The sequence below is a fragment of the Orcinus orca genome, chromosome 2 (genome assembly GCF_937001465.1).
Source record: "Orcinus orca chromosome 2, mOrcOrc1.1, whole genome shotgun sequence".
Taxonomy (NCBI): Eukaryota; Metazoa; Chordata; class Mammalia; order Artiodactyla; family Delphinidae; genus Orcinus; species Orcinus orca.
The window spans coordinates 200,023,963-200,040,204 of NC_064560.1; the positions used below are offsets into that span (position 1 = coordinate 200,023,963).

At 41.8% G+C, this 16,242-nt stretch overlaps 1 protein-coding gene and 1 long non-coding RNA gene across 4 annotated transcripts in view; both read right to left on the reverse strand.

The window, feature by feature from the left end:
* The window catches only part of LOC125963659 (uncharacterized), a 239,044-nt gene that overhangs the window by 70,242 nt on the left and 152,560 nt on the right, over positions 1 to 16,242 (reverse strand). The gene's annotated exons all lie outside the window — the stretch shown is intronic.
* The window catches only part of PPP1R13B (protein phosphatase 1 regulatory subunit 13B), a 75,312-nt gene that overhangs the window by 58,358 nt on the left and 712 nt on the right, over positions 1 to 16,242 (reverse strand). The gene's annotated exons all lie outside the window — the stretch shown is intronic.

Sequence of the window (16,242 nt, forward strand, 5' to 3'; positions counted from 1 at the left end):
CAAAACAGAATGCCAGGACAACAGGCAAAAACCAAGATGTTCTCTTGCACACCTGGATGTATGGGCACCCAGTATAAATCACACCTATGGAAAACTACATTGTTTCATCTGCAAGAAAACACTCCCAAGAGATGAGTACCACAAAGCAACAAATATTTTAAAAATCAGGACTAAAGAGAAAATGAAAACTACAGAATAGATTTTTTTTTTCCATGAATATTCATTCCAACTATCTACTTCACCGGCAGATGAAAAGTAAGCCCTGACCTCCCTGGTGGTGCTGTGGTTAAGAATCCGCCTGCCAATGCAGGGGACATGGGTTTGAGCCCTGGTCCGGGATGCCGTGGAGCTAGTAAGCCCGTGCACCACAACTACTGAGCCCGAGTGCCACAACTACTGAAGCCCGTGCGGCTAGAGCCCGTGCTTTGCAACAAGAGAAGCCACCCCAATGCAGCAATAAATATTTTTTAAAAAGTAAGCCTTATAAAATGACTCATCAATCATACCTCAAAAAAATTCTTTTCCACCCTTAATCCAACAGAAACAAGGAAAAGAACCATTTACGACATGCAAGTGAAAGAGGTAGGAGCATCATCCCCATTTTACAGATGAAGAAGCAGGGTCAAGAGAGTTTTTTTTTTAATTTACTTATTTTTTTTTATTATTTATTTTTGGCTGTGTTGGGTCTTCGTTTCTGTACAAGGACTTTCTCGAGTTGCAGCAAGCGAGGGCCACTCTTCATCGCGATGCGCGGGTCTCTCACTATTGCGGCCTCTCTTGTTGCGGAGCACAGGCTCCCGACGCGCAGGCTCAGTAGTTGTGGCTCACGGGCCTAGTTGCTCCGCGGCATGTGGGATCTTCCCAGACCAGGGCTCGGACCCGTGTCCCCTGCATTGGCAGGCAGATTCTCAACCACTGTGCCACCAGGGAAGCCCCCAAGAGAGTCTTGATACGTCACTCAAGGTCCGAATCTAAACTCGGGGATGACTCCAAAAGCTACAAGGCCCATCAGAGTCCCAGGTCTCTTTTAGGACAGACAGCACAGCTTGGCAGGCCACCTCTCCCCCTCCCTTCAAGATGAGGCAGACAGTGTTTCTATCCTCAAAAGAGAATGAGGGGAGGGGGGATGGGCTTGGCATGTAGGTTTGGCACACCTCACCCAGCTGTGGGTCTCTCTCTTTCAGCCAAGGCCAGAAAAAGCTCATGGACCACAACGACCCTAGTCACCAGATCTGGGCCCCGTGGGATAACCAAGGACACCCACAGGACAACCAAGATCCTACATCCAAGGAGTCAACTGACCTTGGAAATTCAAACCACAGAACCTAACTTCAACTTTCAAGGGTTCTGCAGTCCAGCACCCATCTTCCTCCTCAGCTGCTGTGAACAGCAATAAAAGTAACGGCACCCATTTACTGATTGACACTATGTGCTAGACCTCATGCTGAGCATTCTCCAATGCATAATATTGTTCAATCCTGCCAGAAATCCTGGGAAGAGGTTTTTGTTTTTCTTTGGGGTTTTTTCTTTTTTTTCTATTATCCTTATTATTTTTTAGGTGGCAAATTAACACCCACGTAATTTTTTTTTAGAGTCTAACAACAGATGTAATAAAAAACAGACAGTGCCCCTAATGACTCACACTTTTAAACAGCTGGTATATATCCTTTTAGACCTTTCTCTCCACCACAAAACTCTTTTCTTCTTTTTTACAGTGAGATCACATTAAGTAGAACACGGGTTTTTCAGCCAACACTACATTTGGGGCATTTTTCCATAAGAATTCACACAGTTCTACTCCTTTTTTTTAGGCTATATATTATTTCTCCCTATGGCCACACCATTATTTATTGAGAGACACTGTTACTTTCAGATGAGGAGATAAACTCCAACAGGTATGTGACTTGTTTAAGGTCACAGAGTAAGTGGCAGGGCCAAGGCTGGACCCAGGCCTACCTGATTCCAAAGTCTGTGTTCTCAGACACTCGGTCCCACAAGGTACTTGTTTTGAAAGTTTCTGTCAACTAGACTACAAACCCCTTGAAGACAGGGAATCAGTGTCTTTAAGTCTCCAATGCCTAGCATTGTGTTGGCATATAATAAGAGTTAATAAATATTTGTTGTGTAAATATCTGATGAATGTCACTTTTTTTGTACCTCGTTTACCTTCCCTCCTATGCCATTCATATCTTTCACAGTGCCCTGGCATATCATGGAGGCACAAACATATCTGTTGAAAGTATAGCTCTAACGCCATTCTCGGTCTGGGTCACTTGGCCTCTCTCCATCTCAGAATTCACCTGCAATGCCAGCTCAGACCCACCTGCTTCTCCAGGAGCTTCCCTAACAGAGGGCTTTCACATGGAGATCCCTCTATTCAGCTCTAATACAACATCATAAAAAGTCAGCACTAGAAACAATCTTAGCAGTTATTCATCCTGTACCCCTCCTCACTCTGTAGTAATAGAGATCGTAATCCATGGTTTTATGACAAACTAATAAGTCTTCAACCCACAAGAAATTAAAAATTTCAAAACCAAAGTGCAAGGCACTTAAAGTAGATTTTGCTAGGTACTACTTGGGGAGGGGGATGGCAAGATACGAAGGCAGTGAAATTCTGCAACAATTTAAATGTCTACTTGAGCCTCCAAAAGACTACTAACCCTGAGTTTATAGTCTTGTCCTGCCTGACTCCATGGTGGTGCAGAATTTTGACCTTGGTAACCTCTAGCACCAGACTTCTCTGAATATTAGCCAAAACCTCATCAACTGATAGAAATGGGCTCTTCTATTGTATGATTAACCATAAAGCTTCAGATTAAGAGATTTTAATCTCTTAATTTAATCTCTTAATTTTGCGTAACAAAACAAACTGGCAAAACAAACACAAAAGATAATTTTCCATTAAATTTAGTCATGGAACTTAGCTACTTTGACTTGACTATCAAAAGTATAAGCAGGGAGGCTTCCCTGGTGGCGCAGTGGTTGAGAGTCCGCCTGCCAATGCAGGGGACACGGGTTCATGCCCCGGTCTGGGAGGATCCCAACATGCCGCGGAGTGGCTGCGCCCGTGAGCCATGGCCGCTGAGCCTGCGCGTCCGGGAGCCTGTGCTCCGCAAAGGGAGAGACCACAACAGTGAGAGGCCCTCGTACCGCAAAAAAAAAAAAGTATAAGCAGGGGACTTCCCTGACGGTCCAGTGGTTAAGACTTTGCCTTCTGATGCAGGGGGTGAGGTCGATCTCTGGTTGGGGAGCTAAGATCCCACATGCCTCAGGGCCAAAAACCAAACAAACAAAAAAACATAAAACAGAAGCAATACTGTAACAAATTCAGTAAAGACTTTAAAAATGGTCCACATCAAAAAAAAAAAAAGCATAAGCAGCTGCTACTGCTACTATCAAAATATCCCATTTTCCCTCCCAGTTACCCCATATGAGCCTTAGTATCTGATTATCAGCAACTCTCCAAAAGGACTCCCACCAGAAACCAACTGGACCATGAGGTATTCTCTGTTAACAATGATACTTGAGGATTTGTTCGATTCTAGAGGCAAATAACCATATAAGGAGATAATTATCCTCCCGTGTTTATGACAAGACACTGCAGTATAATAGACACAAAAAACCAAAACCCATAATGTAAAGCAAAGTATTACAATGTATATAACATAAACTGGACACACTTACAGGATCACTCATTCATTTAGGAAAATTTTACTGAGCCCGACATGGCCCTGGGCCAGGCTCGGGACACAGACTGTCAACATCGCCCCAGTCACTGAACCTTGAGCTGAGACAGAGAAGAGACACCAGGAAACTACAGTGGGAAACTGCAGAGTGCCATGAGACCCCACAGAAGGACAGCCTGATCCAGATGCCAGCACCAAGGAAGACTTCCCAAAGGAAGCAACATGTAGGCTGAGACTAAAGGAGTTAGCCTTGAAGGGGAGTGGAGAATGCGTGCGGGAGCCAGGGGGTAAGTAGATTATGTTCTTTTGTTTTTTTTTTTAATTTTTATTCATTTTTTAATTGGAGTATAGTTGATTCACAATGTTGTGTTAGTTTCTGCTGTACAGCAAAGTGAGTCAGTTATACATAAACATATATCCACTTTTTTTAGATTCTATTCCCATATAGGTCATTACAGAGTATTGAATAGAGTTCCCCATGCTATTCAGTAGGTTCTTATTAATTATCTGTTCTATATATAGTAGTGTGTATATGTCATTCCCAATCTCCCGATTTATCCCTCCTCCTTCCTTTCCCCCTTGGTAACCACAAGTTTGTTTTCTACATCTGTGACTCAACTGCTGTTTTGTAAACAGGTTCATTTGTACCATATTTCTTTTTTTTCTAATGTGTTTCTTTTTTTTAAATTATAAATTTATTTACTTATTTTTTGGTTGTGTTGGGTCTTCATTGCCGTGCGTGGGCTTTCTCAAGCTGAGGCGAGCAGGGAATACTTACTCTTCGTTGTGGTGTGCGTGCTTCTCTTTGCGGTGGCTTCTCTTGTTGCAGAGCTCTAGGTGCACGGGCTTCAGTAGTTGTGGCACACAGGCTCAGGAGTCGTGGTTCGCAGGCTCTCGAGCACAGGCTCAGTAGTCGTGGGGCATGGGCTTAGCTTCTCCGCGGCATGTGGGATCTTCCCGGACCAGGGCCCGAACCCATGTCCCCTGCATTGGCAGGCAGCTTCTTGACCACTGCGCCACCAGGGAAGCCCTGTACCATTTCTTTAAATTCCACATGGAAGCGCTATCATATGATATTTGTCTTTCTCTGTCTGACTTACTTCACTCACTATTACAATCTCTAGGTCCATCCATGTTGCTGCAAATGGCATTATTTCGTTCTTTGTTTATGGCTAATACTCCATTGTATATATGTACCACATCTTCTTTATCCATTCCTCTGTCGATGGACATTTAGATGGACCACTGCGCCACCAGGGCGCCTATTTTTTGATTGGGTTGTTTTTTGATATTAAACATGAGCTGTTTGTATATTTTGGAGATTAATCCCTTGTCAGTCGCTTCGTTTGCAAATATTTTCTCCTATTATGTGTGTTTTCTTTTCGTTGTGCTGATGGTTTCCTTTACTGTGCAAAAGCTTCTAAGTTTAATTAAGCCCCATTTGTTTATTTCTGTTTTTATTTTCATTACTCCAGGAGGTGGACCAAAAAAGATTTTTCTGCGATTTATGTCAGAGGGTGTTCTGCCTATGTTTTCCTCTAAGGGTTTTATAGTATCTGGTCTTACATTTAGGTCTTTAATCCATTTTGAGTTTATTTTTGTGTATGGAGATTATGCTCTAAGCAGAGAGTCTGCTTAACTGTTCCACAGACCACCAATCAATGACAGATGAAAACAGCCATGATTAAATAAACCCCATTAGGCACTGCCTTCTTCTGTGCCAAAAACTTGACATTTAAATAACCATACCCTAATTTGGTTATGTTTCCAGCCATGCTTCACTCTAGAAGGTGATAAAGGACCTCCTCTTAAATGTCTTCCACAGTGTTCTTTTTATATTTTGGGTTTACTTTTGCTATTCTTTTCTACTCTATTTACAAATGACAGTAGAAGGTGAAACTCTCAAAATAATTCAGTGTTAGAATATACTGAAGGAAAACTGAACTAGGTAGTCTTCCCAGACATACTAGGGCTGATGAAGTGTTTCTGAGAGAGAGTAGTTTAACTGTAACAGTACTAGTAGTTAAATGTTGATAAAATCATCCTCTCAAATTTTTCCTAATTTTAATTAGAATCCTAAATCCTTTAATTATTAATTACACTATTTCTGTGGTTGTTAAGCACCCTTAATGTCCCAGTAAACAATAAAATTAGTTACCCAAAGACATTAATTAGAATATATCCTCACAAAATTACAATTTTTCACCTGTGAAAACTTGTTAAATACCTATCTAAATTAAGCAGTCTCCAAAGCAAAAATGTTTTTTAAATGTACTGAATCAAGATCATTTAACATTTTGGAGATGCTCAACATTTGGAGGATAAAAGCACACATCTATAGTGCTTATTATAATAGACCAGGCACTGTTATAGGTTCTTTATATATAACTCATTTAATACTTACAAAACCAGCGAGGTAGGTACTACTATGACCTCCATTTTACAGATGAGGACACTAAGACACAGAGAGATTAACTCACCCGAGATCACATAGGTAGGAAATTAAATAGTTGAAATTCAAGCCCAGACAGTCTACCCCCAAATCCGTGCTCTTTAACTACTGCATTACACTGTCCCTCAATAGTTTTTCGAAAATAAAAGCAAAAATTAGTAAATAAAAACTACTATAATAAAACACCAGGGACTTCGCTGGTGGCACAGTGGTTAAGAATCTGCCTGCCAATGCAGGAGACACAGGTTTGAGCAGTGATCTGGGAAGATCCCACATGCTGCGGAGCGGCTGGGCCCATGAACCACAACTACTGAGCTTGCGCTCTGGAGCCCATGAGCCACAACTACTGAGCCCACGTGCCACACTACTGAAGCCCGCACGCCTAGAGCCCGTGCTCCACAAGAGAAGCCACCGCAACGAAGAGTAGCCCCCTGCTTGCTGCAACTAGAGAAAGCCCGCGCACAGCAATGAAGACCCAACGCGGCCAAAAATAAATAATTAATTAAAAAAATAAATAAAACAAAACACCAGCCATGTATAATCCTTGAGGAATTAGTTCTTATGAATGATAGCATTCTCTGAATAGCTGAGCATCTAACCCCTTTGTCTGAGCCAAAATCTGAAACTGTGCTGTCCATTTGATATGGCCACTAGGCACACATGGCTACTGAGAACTTGAAATGTGGCTAGTCCAAAATCAGGTGTGCTGTATGTATACAATGTGTCCTGGAATTTGAGAGGCTTAGTATGAAAAAAATGAATGTAAAACACCTCACCCATCATGTTTTAATATTAAATGCATGTTTAAATAATTTTTGGATATAGTGAGTTAAATAAAATATATTATTAAAATTAATTTCACTTTTTTATGTGGCTACCAGAAAATTTTAAATTGCATTTGTGGCTCACATTATGTTCCTACTGGACAGAGCTCATCTCAAATGTGTCCAGCTGCTGTCTACATTACTGATATTATTTAGTCTTTCTTGATGACTCAGTCATCATGAGGACCTTTAACCACCACCCTGTGTGTAGTCTGTAATCTGTCATTGTGCTATCTTTGGTGTTGACTGAGGTCAGGATGCCCACCCTCAGACCACAACCTCAGGTTTTCTTAAAGTTGTTTCTTTCTACGGTTTCCAGCAGCATGTCTGCCCACAGCTACACCCCTCCAGCAACCTCGGATGCAGCTTCTAAAGATTTAGAAGCCAGGTAAATTAGAACTAACACCTACGAATCAATGATAAGTGAGGGCTGAGGAGGATCACCTCCAAGTTACCTTCAACGCATGATTCTTTGACAACTATTTTGACTGCTCGGAGACCCTTTTCTGCCTTGACTATCCTGATAGACTCTTCTCATTGATTCCAGACACTTAATGCCAACTTTAACATAAATTAGAGCATTTACAACTCTCCTTAAAATCCTGCAACGGTAGTTTCAGTTTGAGATGAAAAAGTTCTGAAGATGAATGGTGGCGATGGCTACTGAACAATGTGAATGTGCTTAATTCCGCAGAACTGTACACTTAAAAATGGTTAAAATGGTAAATTTTGTTATGTATATTTTACCGCAGTTTAAAAAAAAACAACCAACTTCAACAGTTTCATATCTTTCTCAGGATCAAGTTCAAACTTTCATGCAGGTCACACATGGCCCTCAGAATCTGACCTCTACCGACCTCCTTTCTAGCCTCCTTGCTTCATCTGGCCTTAAGCTCCAAGCAACTTCCCTCAATATACTACACCAATTCAGATCTCAATGCCCTGGAAACATTAAGGCCTCTACCTAAAATCCCTTCTTCCTCATCCTTCTCAACTCCATTCAAATGTCACCTCCTCTGTGAAAATTCCCCCGACATCCCAAGGCTGAGAAGACTCCTCTCACCACTGTGCCCTGCCGTACATAGCTTGTACTCTGCCAGGCGCACAGTCTTTATCTTTCAGAATGGCACTTTTTATTTACATGATTGTTCCCCACCGTGATTTCACTGAGAGCAGGGACTGTGCCAGCCCTGGCACAGACCCAGCATATAAGGGATGTGCCCTAAATGCCTGCTGAGGTCATTCAGTAAACAAGTACTTACTGAATGCCGACCAGAGGCAGGCAGTATCCTAAGCACTGGGGATCCTGCAGTGGGAAAAGAAAATGAAGCCCCACTTTCACGGAGCCTCCACAAATATCTGCTAGGTGGACATAAGTACTATAAAGAAAAATGAAGTACAATCAGGGAGGGACATTTTATACAGGGTGGCCTGGAACGTGCCAATTAGGCAGAGACCAGAGAGCAGGGGGTGAGCTTTTCTGCTGACAAAACACTGAGTGAAGTGAATCTGAGCTGGTTTTGAGCTGTGGTCTGGATAACAGAGGGTACTGGAAAGAGAAGGTAAACCTTCATTTCTAAGAAACACAAACCATCCCGCTCTGTCCTATCAACTTGATAGATTTTGCAATTACCACCTAGTTCTCCTGGCAGAAAGAACACAGGCATTCTACCTAGGTGGCGTAAAGTTCACGTATGGTCCTTTGCTGAGTGAATCCTCTCTGCCATGAGGCCTTATGGTTGCTAGAGAAAACTAAGAGGAGCAGATGTTATCAACAGAATGCACTAAGCAGTTGACAATCCTCACAACCACGTTTTGAAATACACTGCTATTAAAACCCATTTTTAAAGAGGAAAATAAGACACAAAGAGGTTAAATAATTTGTCCAAGGTCACAGAGCTGGTAAGTGGCAAAGCTAGACTTTGAAACCAGACAGTCTTGGCTTCAGAGTTTGAGCTGATAATCACTATGCCCCCTGTTTTACATCTGTATTTCTATCATAAATACTCTGTTCGTATTGTTGGGTTTTTTTTTTCTGTTAATCCTGAAATCATCAAACTTCACTTCATCGTTCTTCACATTTTGACAAAATCTCACTTCTCATTCCTATTCTAACACAAAAATCTGTCTATATTTTGATCATTTGAGTTTAATTTTTTTTTGAGTTTAATTATTTACTGATGTTATTTTCAAGACTGCCATGAGATAGAACTATAAGCATGCAATAGAGCAAAAAGCAAAATACAAACTATCAATACAGAGACACAGATTACACTGCTATAAAAAGTGTGCATATATACTCCACAAAGATGGAGGAGGCCCAGGCCAGCCACTGTCCCATGAAGCTGGGTCTAGCGGGGGCTCTGGGTGGGGCTGATCAGGCAAAATGACAAGTACAAGGGATGACCCATGTGTGTGGCATGCCACAAATGCCCAGGCAGTAATCTAGAACACCAAAAACACAACATTAAAAATCACTTAATATAGGGCAAATGATTTTTTTAACTCAATATATTTATTTTACCTTAAGATTTAAGAGTAACATCTTTCAGGCAGGATATAGCAGGCATCTCAAGCTCAACACACCCAAAATAAACCTCATTCATCCCCTTACAGCCCTCTAAACCTATTCCTTCTCACGTGTTCTCTATCTTGGTTACAGGAAAGACAAGCCCGGCTGCTGAAGCAATAAACCTGTTATCCTCAACTCCAGCCACTGTACTTCCTTCCTGTTAATCACACACACTTACACGTCAGTACACACACTCACATGTACGCACACTCTCACACACCCTCTCACTCCATCAGATCTATTTTATCTCCTATTGACTGGCTCTTTCCCTTGACCTTCATGTCAAGTCTGACCTGCACCAGCTGGTCTCCTAACTGTTCTTCCTGTTTCTTTTTAATTTCCCTTCCTCCACAGTCCATGCCCCGGCCTTGGCTCCAGAATTCTCCCTCTACCATACAAATTTGACTGCATCATTCCACTTTTTAAAAACGTTTGGTGGTTTCTGATCACCCACGGGATCAAGTGCGAACCCCATTAGAACACACACACACACCTCTTCACAATGGGGTCTGACACTACTTTCCACATCATACCTTCTTTCATTCAAAAAATCGTCACCAAACACCAACTATGCGGCCAGTCACTGGGACAGGCACTGGTGGTAAATAGCAAATAAAAAGAGACAGCTCCTGCTGCCATGAAAATTACAGTCTAGGACAAGAAAGACATTTACCAGTCACACAAACAAATGTTTAAGACTGCACTACAAGTATTGCAAAGGTAGACCAGGCAAAATGTTCTGGAATCAAATAGTGGCAAAGGTTGTACAATCTTGTAAATACACTGAAAGCCACTAAATTGTACACCTTAAAAGGTAAATTTTATGGTATGTGAATTATATCTTTAAAAAAAAAAAAAGGCACACCAGGTTGAAGGCCTCTACTGGTGTATTTGGCCAAGGCAAAGATGGGAAAGCTTTCCAGAGGAAATGAAACTTATTACATATAACTAACATTTGCATTTACCACACAACAGGTACCTTTTGCTGTAATAATCCATCTGATCCTCCTAACAACCCTAAGGTTACTATTATTATTATCCTCAGTTTAAAGACAAAGAACTGAGGAATCAAGTAACTTTACCCAGGGTCAGAGAGCCAATAAACGGTGATGCCAGAATCCACACTTCAGCCAACTGACACCAGGGCCCATACTCTGCTACAGTGAAGTCACCTGGGCAATGCCTGCTATTCAGAGCTACTTATGATACAAAAAGTAAACCACTGTGTTTCATTTCTTCCAAAAGAAATTTCTCTCCACGTCCTCTATAAGGCCCTTAAAAGGCCCTTTAAGATCCTAACTCATCCGCTCACCACCATTACCTTCCTGACTTCATCTCCTCCACTCTCGCGCCCCGCCCCCCCACATACTCTGCTCCAGCCACAAAGGCCTCCTTTTGTTTCTCCAGAATGTTGGGCACACTCCTACCACAGGGCCTTTGCATTTGCTTGACCTACTATGACTGCAATCACAACATATGTTATAAATCATGATGCTGCCAAAACTTCAGTTAACATTTTCTCTAGACACACTTAACAATACTCCTAGCAAGACCCTGTTCTGAATTAGACACTAACATTTCGAATGTCTCATTAATTTTAATCAAAACTACCTCATTTTCCAGTCTTTTATTGTTCTGTATGATGTCACCATGCAAAGATTTTTATTTTACAAAATCTAGTAACAGCAGCTTTTGCTTACCAATTAGTGTGAACAACAGTCATACGGCTATCTTTGCAGTGAAATAAAACAAAGCAATCGAGCCAAGAAAGTGTCACAATAGAACCTGATTACCACCATTCCTCTGTTCAGCCCTAGAACCATAGTTTGTGAAATAACTATGGCAACAGCACTTCAAGGCATCAAAATCCCACCAAAATTTGCTGGGAAGTTACTGCCCATCTGTGCAAACACACAAAAATGCATGTTGACAACCAGTTATATAACTTCAATACAGTAACCTGGTGATATTTTAAGTTTCTATCATGCTAAAAATTCCAAGTAACTCTTAGGCATATATGCTGGCATAAACTTTTCAAAGTAGGACGCTGAGGAAAAAAAGAGACATTTAACACATTTACATTTAAAATAGAGTTGTCGGGCTTCCCCGGTGGCGCAGTGGTTGGGAGTCTGCCTGCCGATGCAGGGGACGCGGGTTTGTGCCCCGGTCCGGGAAGATCCCACATGCTGCAGAGCGGCTGGGCCCGTGAGCCATGGCTGCTGAGCCTGCGTGTCCGGAGCCTGTGTTCCGCAACGGGAGAGGCCACAACAGTGAGAGGCCCGCGTATCGCAAAAACAAACAAACAAAAAACCAAAAAAACAGAGTTGTCCCCAAACTCAAGATGGCGAAAACTATCGCCTTTTATCAAAAAGATTCACCATGAGAATCTTTTAAATATTAAGCTCCATTTGAGCTAAGCATCAGGGGAAAATATTTAGCCCAATTCAACTTACCAGCACCTCTAGCAAAATGCCTTGACTACATAGCAAGTAAGTGACTGGTACAACGGCTAGGAGCAAAGGCTTTTCAGTCAGACAGTTTGTTTTCAAACCTTGTTTTACCACTTACTATCTGGGGGACCTTAGCCAAGTTTTACTTCCTGAGCCTCAGTTCTCCATAAAAATAGAGACACCACCACAAAGCCTATAGGATGCAGTGCTTTAGCGCATAATGACAAACACCATACACTGACTGCTCACTGTAACTAAACTGAATTGTAGGAAGTTAAATAGCTGCAAAACTTTGTTGCTTGGGCTTCCCTGGTGGCGCAGTAGTTGAGAGTCCGCCTGCCGATGTAGGGGACACGGGTTCGTGCCCCGGTCCGGGAAAATCCCACATGCCGCGGAGCGGCTGGGCCCGTGAGCCATGGCCTCTGAGCCTGCGCGTCCAGAGCCTGTGCTCCGCAACGGGAGAGTCCCCAACAGTGAGAGGCCCAAGTGCCGCTAAAACAACAACAACAACAACAACAACAACAACAACAAAAACTTTGTTGCTGTACTTAATACTGTAGTCTTCAGAAGAGTTATCCCTATAGACTAGTCTTTATTTCAATAAAACTGTACTAATAAAATCTTTTTTTTTTTTTTTTTTTGCGGTACGTGGGCCTCTCTGTTGTGGCCTCTCCCGTTGCGGAGCACAGGCTCTGGACGCGCAGGCTCAGCGGCCATGGCTCACGGGCCCAGCCGCTCCGCGGCCTGTGGGATCTTCCCGGACCGGGGCACGAACCCGTGTCCCCTGCAACGGCAGGTGGACTCTCAACCACTGCGCCACCAGAGAAGCCCAATAAAATCTTTTATATACACATCTTTGTATGAGCGAAGCTCTGCTTTTCCTTTTGTGAATTTTTTGGGCACTCCAAAAGCTAGAAATAGTTTTATTATTTTAAATGGTAATATTATGTTCGTAATTTTGTCTTAAAGAAACCAGTTAAAAAAAAAATCTTCTCTAGTCCTCAGTGTTTTGTTTACTGAGTTAGCCTGTAAATTCAAGCCTATCAAATGACTTAATGATTAAGCAGGACTTCCCTGGTGGCACAGTGGTTAAGAATCCGCCTGCCAATGCAGGGGACACGGGTTTGAGCCCTGGTCCGGGAAGATCCCACATGCCGCGGAGCAACTAAGCCTGTGCGCCACAACTACTGAGCCTGTGTTCTAGAGCCTGTGAGCCACAACTACTGAGCCCACATGCCACAACTACTGAAGCCTGAACGCCTAGAGCCCATGCTCCGCATGCGGTGAGAGGCCACCGCAATGAGAAGCCTGCACACCATAATGAAGAGTAGCTCCCGCTCGCCTCAACTAGAGAAAGCCCGCGTGCAGCAACAAAGACCCAACGCAGACAAAAATAAATAAATAAATTTAGTTTTTAAAAAAATTCTTATTTCTATCAAATCTGTTTAGGTATGGCCTAAATGATTTCAGGTCTAGACTTTAGGGACCAGCCAACGAGTAATCTTTAAAGTATAGCCCTCTTTTTTCCTTGGGAAAACAGTTTTAAAATGTCACCCACTGAAAAAAGGTGAATGACCACAAATACTAAAATGCCATAATATTTTAATAAGGGAAAATTCCAAAATACAGCTTTAAAAGTAGACAATCATGAAACTTTGTGTAACAGGCAAATTGAACATTTCTACAAAGACATTATTGTGTCAGATGAGAACACAGCCAGATACTTATTTCCAACAGCTGAGAGACTGGGTGCTGCAGTAAGCCATCTGATCAATTAAAAGTTATTACAGACTCTCAAATAAGTAGAATATACTCTAAACCTGTGTTGTTCAATAGAGTAGCCACCAGCTACATGTAGCTACTGAGCACTTGAAATGTCCTAATCTAAAATGAGGTGTGCTATATATGTAAAACTTTACTGGATTCACACTGGCTTTTAATGACTTAGTACCAAAAAAAAGTAAAATATCCATTAGTAAATTTTTCATACTGATTACATGTTAAAATGATAATATTTTTGATATACTGAGTTAATAAAAGATACTATTAAAAATAATACCAAGGGCTTCCCTGGTGGCGCAGTGGTTGAGAGTCCGCCTGCCGATTAGGGGACGCGGGTTCGTGCCCCGGTCTGGGAAGATCCCACATGCCACGGAGCGGCTGGGCCCGTGAGCCATGGCCGCTGAGCCTGCGCGTCCGGAGCCTGTGCTCAGCAACGGGAGAGGCCTCAGCAGTGAGAGGCCCGCGTACCGCAAATAATAATAATAATAATACCAATTACTAGAAAAACTTAAGTCCCATTTGTGTCACTCATTACATTCCTATTGGGTAGTGCTACTCTATACAAACTATGCAAAATGCGATCTAACCCTCCTTTGATGATTCATGACGATGATGATGAACACCAAATATATAATAAAGAAAAAATCTCATTTATACCTTGGATACATAGTTTAAGATAGTATCAAGTAAGAATGGCGTGTTCTTAAAACTTCTATTAAATTTACAACCAACGCCAACTACATTTATAGAGGAAGGACTCAATCCTAAAAGTCGTACTTTTAGGGAACAAGAAGGAAATACAAAGTAAAGACCACAAAAGAGGGACTAAGAGAAATACCATCTGTTTCTAGAAGGCATTTAAAAATAAAAGCAGTGTGTTTTAAATAGTTAGTAGGCCTGTTTTTTAAAAACAACATTTGATTATTATGAGTATCATAAAGAAATTTCCCAATTGCCAGCTAAGCAAACATCGTAAAAAGGAAACCTGGTAAGGTTCAGACTAGAAATTCTAACTATGTGAGGAATAGAAGTAAAATGTCTGAGTGTACCATATGGAAAATGTAAGCCAAATTTCTTAACAGGGTATTTAAAATGAAACATCATACAATGATGAAACCAGTCAAAATTTTATAGATATCCTTCAATATTACTATGGCATCAACTGTTACAGGATTTAACTAAAAGTGGTTTCAAAATTCCAAAACACCATAGTGCCTTTTCCAAATCTAGCCAGTGAGAAATAGGGAGGGAACTGTTTCCAAATGCCTTATCTTGCAGATGTTAAAATTAGAAATTGACAATTCAGAGCCATATTAACCATAAAAAATATTTGCAGGGCATTCTGTTTGACAAGCACTATTGGACACATCATCGTTTTTGATCCTCAGAACAGCCCTCAGATATTGGGATGTTTTTATCCCTGCTTTAGAGGTAATTCCAGGCTTGGAGACCTTGACTTGTTCAAGGTCACATTGCTAAAAAGTAGCAGAACCAGTACTTGATTCTGGTTCTTCTGAGGCTCATCCAGTTCTCCTTCCATTACAAGACAATCACTCATTTAAAACCAAACGTTTAAAAATACAACAAGCTCTGATGCCAAAGAAGGATCTAAGGATCAACTAGGTCAAACCTTAAGACTCTGCAAACACGGTGTGTTGGAATCAGTTCAAAAAGGGGAGAAGAGATTATCAAGAGACAGGAAATGACTTGAAAGATCAGGGAAAAAAAATTCTGATCTAAATGTCCTTGGGTGCAGGCATAGCAGAATAACAGTATTCAAGCAGAAAATGCAGAGAAACGGTACTTTCCTTCTGAAATGTGATTTTCAATGTAGAAATTGTAGGCTAAAAGAACGATTTTGTTGTTACTTTACTATAAATGTGTTTGAAAATTTTACTTAATATACAGGCACTCAGAAAACCAATACATCCAACAGGGTACCACCAGCCCTTCATTTTTTTCACAAGTCATGACATTTACTTCACAAAAAGCCAGATGAAAAAATTATAATTCAGCACCCACTGCTATTTAGATTACAGGTAAAGGAAAAGGTCAGGTAGGAGAATGGCAAATTTAATGAGCACTGTCTTCTTCCTAGTACAACGCATCCTTGAGGGCAGGACAAAGGCGGCACCACCACAAACGAACCTAGTTCAACCTTCAAAGCACACTGACAACAGGCCAGTTAACGCAAAATGTACAAATCTCGAAGGCACGGTGAAAGGGAATTCCTAAAACGGCTCTCTAGATCCATTCCTAAGTAAGGAATGTAAAGTAAATTCCTAAATATAATACAACAGGATTCCAGAATCAGGAAAGGGCTACGGAGAAATGTGGGTTTCTAGCGTGGGAACACCACACGGGGGTGCCCACACTGCCGACACCAAATACGACACCGGCCCATTTCAGGCGGGGAGCAGAGGCGCCTCGAGACCCCGAAACGGGGCGAGCGCCAAACGACACCCCTGCCTCC